General features: G+C 51.0%; 1 non-coding gene across 1 annotated transcript; it reads right to left on the reverse strand.

The window, feature by feature from the left end:
• Positions 1-1,509: 1,509 nt before the first annotated feature.
• Trnat-ugu (transfer RNA threonine (anticodon UGU)) lies at positions 1,510-1,589 on the reverse strand. Its single transcript has one exon. It is a non-coding gene; the product is annotated as a tRNA-Thr (tRNA).
• Between the last annotated feature and the right edge of the window lie 4,440 nt (positions 1,590-6,029).

A 6,029-nucleotide genomic window follows, 5' to 3' on the forward strand; every position in this document is an offset into this window, starting at 1 on the left:
CGCCAGTCAATAACAGCCCCCACTAGTGTGGACGTGGGAGGAGATAAGGAGAGGAGGAAATTCCAGAGACCATGAAAAGAACAGGCCTAAGCTCCCTCACTGGATTCCTAGCTCGTGGGCCCCTTCTCTCCAGAGAAGTCTCTGTCCCTTTTGCAATAAACCTACTTCTTGCTTGCTGGGTCCTGTTCTTCGATTCTTTGGTGAACAGAGACAAAAACCCAGCAGCCCTAGACGGTAACACCACCTCTGCCACAATGTTCCCTGAACCTCTGGAAAGGGTGGACTTGCTGGCAGTCTGGTGCCCTCACTTGATAGAACACTGCAAAGAAAAGCCACAACACTAAGAGCACGTGCACGGTGTAGGACCCCAGACAACTTCAGGGTGTAGCTCAGACGTAGAGTGCAGCACACTCAAGGCAAACAAAACCCCAATTCCTAGAAGGATTACTAGAACTTTCCACCAAGGATCCCATCCCCCAAACCAAGGTTTTATTGTAGACCACAGGAGCTGTAATTGCTTTTACAAATGGTGGAGCAGTTGATTAACTGCGGCTTCTTTGGGATATACACACTGCAGGTTGCACAATGGCCAGGTGTCTCTTGAGTCAAAGTTGCAGAGGTGAATTATTGGAGAGGCTTCTGCCTTCTATGTGATGTCGACAGGGCCTTCTGGAGGCCCAGGTTCAGTCAGTGAGAGACCTCACCAGGAGAGACAGCCCAGCTCCACTGCACCCTCTTCATGGGCTCACTGAGGGCCACTGGGATGGCTGAGATCCGTGGTGCCCCTGGGGGGGCCCCATCCAAGCCACCCGAGGGGAAGCCACCCTCAGAGGTAGCCCGCAGTCACTGTGTGACAGTTGGGGCAACCTAACAGACTCCTGGCCTACAAGCCCAGTGTGACAAACCCATAATGTGCCTTGGTCTTGGCCTTGGGCAGCTGGAAGGGAGCCTTGGACTCTGGTGGTGTCGACCTGAGTCTCTTTAGAGTGGTTATGTTGTTCCCAACATGTCTGCGGCCAGGAGAGCGCTGTAGGGTGGGCCACACAAGGTCATCCGACTTGCTAGTGTAACCCCCACTGTCTAATGTGATGCTCTTTATTTTTATTTTTTGGAGTCTGGGGATTAAACCCAGGGTGCTCTCCCACCGAGCCACATCCCCTGCCCTTTCTTTTTATTTTGAGACAGAAACCTGTTAAATGAGTGTGGCTGGTCTCACACTTGTGATCTACCTGCATCAGCCTCCCAGGTCCCCAGGATCACAGGTGTGCACCACGCCCCGTGGATGTGGTGCTCCTCAGAGCAGTGCTGGCTTTGGTGGCCGTCTCCCTCAGGTCATGTGTTTTTGGTTTTTTTTTGGGGCGGGGGGTTGGTACTATCCAGAATTGAACACAGGGATGCTTAACCGCTGAGTCACATCCCCAGCCCTTCTTTCTATTCTATTTACCTTAGAGACAGGGTCTCACTGAGTTGCTTAGGGTCTGGCTGAGTTGCTGAGGCTGGCTTTTTTTTTGGGGGGAGGGGGTGCTGGGGATTGAACCCAGGGCCTTGTGCTTACAAGGCAAGCACTCTACCAACTGAGCTATCTCCCCAGCCCCCTGAGGCTGGCTTTGAACTCACGATCCTCCTGTCTCAGCCTCCTGAGCCGCGGGGGTTACAGGTGTGCGCCACCACGCCCAGCCTTGCAGGACACGTTCAGGGAAATACATTCATCCAGGGCTGCTCAGTGTCACATCCCAATCACTCTGTGCACGTGATGTCACGGGTATCTGAAGGGCCTGCTCCTGTGGACTCTTCAGTTATCCAGTTTGCACAAGATCCAGTTGTGGCCATGGAGTCCCTCCTTGGCTGTCAAGGGATAAGACCACTCCACTCGCCCAGCAGTGAGTGGCTGTGTGATGGGCCCAGGCCGGGGAGACATTCTCTGGGCCTGGGGACAACCCGGCAGCCCAGAAGGAGGCAGGCCGAGCTCACAGTGGAGAGACACAAGTTTCTTAGAAACACAATGGGAGGGCCGGGGTGGCAGAGCACTCGCCTGGCAGGCACAAGGCCCCAGGTTCAATCCCGACTCTGAAAAAATAACTGAATAAATAAAACAAAGCGGGCTGGGGACATAGCTCAGTTGTAGAGTGCTTTCCTCGCAAGCACCAGGCCCTGGGTGCAACCCCCAGCACCGCAAAAAAAAAAAAAAAAGGGCTGGGATTGTGGTTCAGTCTAGAGCGCTTGCCTAGCATGTGTGAGGCACTGGGTTCGATTCTCAGCACTGCAAACGTTAAATTATATTTATCATATAAATTTATATTTATTAATATAAATAAATGAATAAAATAAAGGTCCATCAACAACGGGAAAAAGAAAAAGAAAAAAGAAACACATGGGGCGCTAATACAGACACTCTGTGGTGTTAACTGATGTTAGCCCCGGCACGCCCTGTGACCTCAGTGGTCTTGGGAAGCTTCCAGGTCTGCAGAGGCCTCCCCAGTGTGGGAGGGGTTGTAGATGCCACCCGGGTAGTGCTGTGAGAGCTACCCTGCTAGTGCCATGGCGGTGCCCACCAGTCTGGGAACACTGCCTGCCCCAGGTCCTTCCTTGGAAAGGAGAGTGGGGTCCAGGTATAGAACATCGGTGGCCTCCTACCCGTGGGGAGAGAGGACACCAATCCAGTCCAACATTCCTTTCCTAGAACCCCTTTCAGGGTCCCTGCCCAAACACTGTGGGACAAAGGGAACACAGAATCAGGGTGTTCTCCGTGGAACGGAGTCTAGGCTGAAGGCATGTCTGATGTCTTTCACAGTCACAGGACCTGCTGATTGACCAGAGGGATGGTCAGAGGCAGACTCTCCTTCCATAAAGAGGCCTCATCTGAGGAGCTGCAGTGTCCAAACCACAGCCCAGGCTAGGGCCGAGCTCAGAGGTGGAGTGTGCACTTAGCCTGCCTGGGGCTCTGGATTGGATCCCCAGCAACAAAACAAAAAACCACAGCGCATTTCAAAGTGGGGTGAATCCTGTGAAGATCTTAACTTGGCTGGGTGCAGTGGAGAACGCCTGTAATCCCAGTGACTAGGGAGGCTGAGGCAGGAGGATGGCAAGTTGGAGGCCAGCCTTAGCAATTTAGCAAGGCCTTAAGCAAGTTAGCGAGACCCTGTCTCAAAAAATAAAAAGGGCTGGGGATGTGGCTTAGTGGTTAACACCCCTCAATGCAAAAAAAAAAAAAAAATTATTCCTTTAAAAGGCCATTTTTCCTCTGGTGAAGTCCTGCTCCTGGGTTGTAGGACAGATGTCATTGCCATGTCATTCCCTTTTTCTGCCGGGTCTTGGATTAGGGAGTCTGTGCAACATGGTCCTTGATCCCTGGGATTGGCTTGTGAGGTCCTCTACATTAGTCACAAGCACTGCTGGCCCTGCATGGTCAAGGTCTGGCTTTCAGACAGCAGAAGCTTGCACAAGGCCACCCAGCATCCCTGTACATTGAGCACATATCCACAGTCCCCGTCCCAACAAAAGCACTTTTAACGAGTCTGGATGGCTCGCCTCTGTTTCCAGTGGCCCTGGCAATCGGCAAGGCTGAGCCTGGTAACAGACAGGGCCATTTCATGTTGCCTTTCTTTTACTCCTTTTTTATTTTGGGGGACAGGGTCTTACTAAGTTGCTGAGGGTATCACTAATTTGCCCAAGTTGGCCTTGAACTTGGAATCCTCCTGCACCAGCCTTCTGAACCGCCGGGATTACAGGTATAAGCCACTGTGCCAGGCTGGCTCTTATCTCTTCTATACAGTTTGTATTGGTTTTATGAGTCAATCCAAGACTTAATAGGGGGATTCAATCCATTTGTATTTAAGGATAAGAGAAAATGTCTGGTTATAGCTCTCTCTGCATATTTTATGTCCAAAATACTCCGTTAGTTGGTCCACGCGTGCTTTGTAGGGGACGTGCCTCACCGTTTGGGAGTCTTTGTCACTGTATAGTGATTCCTTTTATGTGGTGGTAGAATCTGCTCAGGCTGCTCTAACAAAATGCCACAGATGGGGGGCTGAAACACCAAAAATGCTCTTCCTCTCAATTCCAGGGCCTGGAAGTTCAAGATAAGGGTGCCATTATGATCGGCTCCTGGAGAGGGCCCTCTTTCCAGGCTGCTGTCTTCTTGCTTGTTCTCACACAGAGAAAGCAAGCTCCCTGGTGCCTCTCCTTATTAGGACACCGATCCCACAATGAGGGCCCACCCTCATGACCTAAATACCTGCAGAGGTCCCCTCTACAAATCCCATCCCTGTGGCGGGGGGTAGGGATTCAACATAAGAATTTTGGGAAGAACAAAATTCAATCTATAGCACACCTATTTGCATGCTAGGGAAAGGAAATTCTGCGTTTTCCATTTCTTTAAACAGTATCTTTTCGCTCCTTTTTTATGAATCACAGTAGTCAGCTGCCGGAGAGCTGCCTGCCTGGAGCTTCCTGAAGGTGGTGTGTTCCTGGGGGGCATGAATACACCACTTCTCCCTTACCCTGTGAAATGTCAAGGGTTCCCCGGGATCTGCGGGATCTGCGAGCCACTCTGGTAAATTCAGGAAACACAGGAGGGGGTGTGAGATCCCCGCTTCGCAGCCAGTGGGAAGCAGAGGTCAAGCACCTGGGGCTGGCAACGGGCATCCGAGGGCGACAGCCTTGGGAGACTGTGGCCTCAATCTGTGGCTCTCATGCCGCCTCCGGGCAGAGGGAGTCAGAGCTGAGCTGGATTCCAGGATACCCAGGCGGTGTCCGCTGTGGGACTGCTCGCTCGCTTGCTGCTGGGGAGGACCCCACACCTTTTGGTCACAGAAGCCTCCTGTGGGGATGGTGGTGGGAAAGCAGAGGGGAAAGGGCTGTTCTTACCCCACAGGGCCTTTCCAGGATGTTGATCCTGGTCATTTATTATAGAAAGTTCCCTTGGCTTTCTTTTTTCAATACACAAATGGTGTGAATCTACATTGTGCACAACCATAGAAACGAAAAGCCGTACCCCATTTGTGTACAATGGATCAAAATGCTGTCTGTAAAAATTAAAAAAAATAATCTTGAAAAAATGTTTTCCCTGTTACTTCAGTTTTCTCCCCCAAGAATACTAATTGCATTGGTATTATCTTCTTGTCTGTCACTTTGTGTCTATTTGTCTTAAACTTTCCCTGGCAAATTTCCATTTTTGTCCCCTTTCTTCGCCCTTGATGGTTTTCTTCCCCTCTTGCATTCTCTGATTTCAGGGTTACCTGTTTTCAGTGGGCTGCATCTGGAGGGCTTGCATGTCTGCGACAGTTTTACTTCCGTCCCTAATCTCTCTTAGCTACCATTTCGTGCTCATCTTCTCATGTTTTTAATTTGAATTTTCACCCCTGGTGCCGGGACGGAGCCCAGGGCCTCCTGCACGTGGACAAGCGCTCCCCCGAGCCACAGCCCGGCCCTTCCACCCTGGGCTCACCGCCTCCCTTCTGAGATCTCGCACATCTGCCAGCACTTACTTTTTTCTTTTAAGCAAGACACAACTAACTCATGCCCTGGCAGCTTCTTCTCGTGCAGGCTCTCCCTCTGCCTTAACCCAAGGAGAACTGTTATTCTGAACTCTGCAGATTAGTTTTGCCCATAGTGTGTGTGTGCGCGCGCGCGCGCGTGTGTGTTGCTGGGGTTTGGAGTCAGGTCCTTCCACATGCGTGGCAAGCAGTCTCCCAATGAGTTGTATCCCTAGCCCTTTCTATTTTAACCGGGTTCTTGCTAAGTTGCCCAGGATGGCCTCAAACTTGTGATTCTCCTGCCTCAGCCTCCCAAGTAGCTGAGACCACAGGTGTGCACATGCCCAGCAGGATTTGCATATTCTTAAGAGTAGTATAAATGGACTCGTGTAGTACGAATTCTTTTGTATCTGGCTTCTTTCATTCAATGTAACGTTTTCAGGACTCCTTCCTGTTACTGAATGCTATCTAGCTTCTCTTTTGTTGCTGAACAGCATTTCAGTGTAGGAATTACCACAACTTATGTACCTGTTATACTGCTGGTGGACACTTGGT

This window comes from Sciurus carolinensis, chromosome 8, assembly GCF_902686445.1.
Source record: "Sciurus carolinensis chromosome 8, mSciCar1.2, whole genome shotgun sequence".
In the NCBI taxonomy this organism is placed as follows: Eukaryota; Metazoa; Chordata; class Mammalia; order Rodentia; family Sciuridae; genus Sciurus; species Sciurus carolinensis.